The following is a 1,385-nucleotide window of genomic DNA, read 5'->3' on the forward strand; positions in this document are numbered from 1 at the left end:
TAGTTAAAACTTGCTTCGATACCTGTCAGACATTTTATGTTATTGGACAAATGATCAAAACTTTTTATTGCCGCGCATTGAACTTCTCTTTGAGCTGTTGACAGCTTTAGCGGTGAGTACAAAAGCTCATTTTTCCCTCTACTGTTTAGGTGTGTACACCACTGTTCTTCTCAAATTGTGATGGATTATGTACGACCAATTTCATTAGCGAAGAAATGTATTCTGACCGCACAGTTAAAAAGCCTAGCATAAATGATGACTAACTGACAACCTAAGCTGCCGACAGGTGTTGTTGATATACCTCGATGTGGACAGCTGAAAATGAGTGTCCCGACCGGGACTCGAACCCGGGATCTCCTGCTTACATGGCAGACGCTCTATCCAGCTGAGCCACCGAGGAAACAGATGAATAGCGCGACTGCAGGGACTTATCCCTTGCACGTATCCGTGAGACTGACATTCCCAATTGTCCACAATTCTACATATGTATTGTACCTTATAGACATTTGCCCACCCACTCATTACACGCTTTGGCGATTCCCGTAAGAATTTGGGCAACCTGTGCGCATTTGCACAGACGAAGGTCAATGGCTGGGTAGCCTTTAACTATATATACGAAGACAGTAACTTGTTCTCGAAAGAACAGTTACTCTTCGTACATCCATATTTAAACTAGATGAAGGTGGGACACAGCTGGTACGATTTTTATTAAAAATGAAACTCCTCCAGCTGTACTTAAGATTTTATATTTACTTCGCTACTAGTTTCGACGTTGCGTCAACGCCATCTTCAGACCCGTACACTTTGATGAAATCAGTTGTGTGTGTCTCAGTCTAGGACTCCGCAGTGAGACCAACACGTGCTCCACATGGATGTTGTTGTTGTGGTCTTCTGTCCTGAGACTATTTTGATGCAGCTCTCCATGCTAATCTATCCTGTGTAAGCCCCTTCATCTCCCAGTACCTACTGCAACCTACATCCTTCTGAATCTGCTTAGTGTATTCATCTCTTGGTCTCGCTCTACGATTTTTACCCTCCACGCTGCCCTCAAATGCTAAATTTGTGATCCCTTGATGCCTCAGCTACAAATCTTCGGTTTGTTGTCTCTTGAAATACCAGCCACTCCGACTCCCTTGGTTATGGAATCACAAACAACTTGCCCACATTCTAGTTCTCTTAACTCCTCCACAACGCATTCATAACTGCACATGACACAGTTCTGACGTCAACTGAAACTTGCAACGTATCTACGACAACGCACGTGTACCGTTCGTGACCATGTACGACAGCGCAAGCTGCAGGCTTCTGCATTTCTTGCATATTTTTGTCCAACCACCGTAACGTCCACACCCACTAAAAATAGACGGAACCTAAATCTACGAAAA

The 1,385-nt window shown here is 44.0% G+C and overlaps 1 non-coding gene across 1 annotated transcript; it reads right to left on the reverse strand.

The window, feature by feature from the left end:
- Nucleotides 1-326: 326 nt before the first annotated feature.
- On the reverse strand, nucleotides 327-400 carry Trnat-ugu. The gene has a single exon. It is a non-coding gene; the product is annotated as a tRNA-Thr (tRNA).
- Nucleotides 401-1,385: the final 985 nt, after the last annotated feature.

This window comes from Schistocerca americana, chromosome 9, assembly GCF_021461395.2.
Source record: "Schistocerca americana isolate TAMUIC-IGC-003095 chromosome 9, iqSchAmer2.1, whole genome shotgun sequence".
NCBI classification, from domain to species: Eukaryota; Metazoa; Arthropoda; class Insecta; order Orthoptera; family Acrididae; genus Schistocerca; species Schistocerca americana.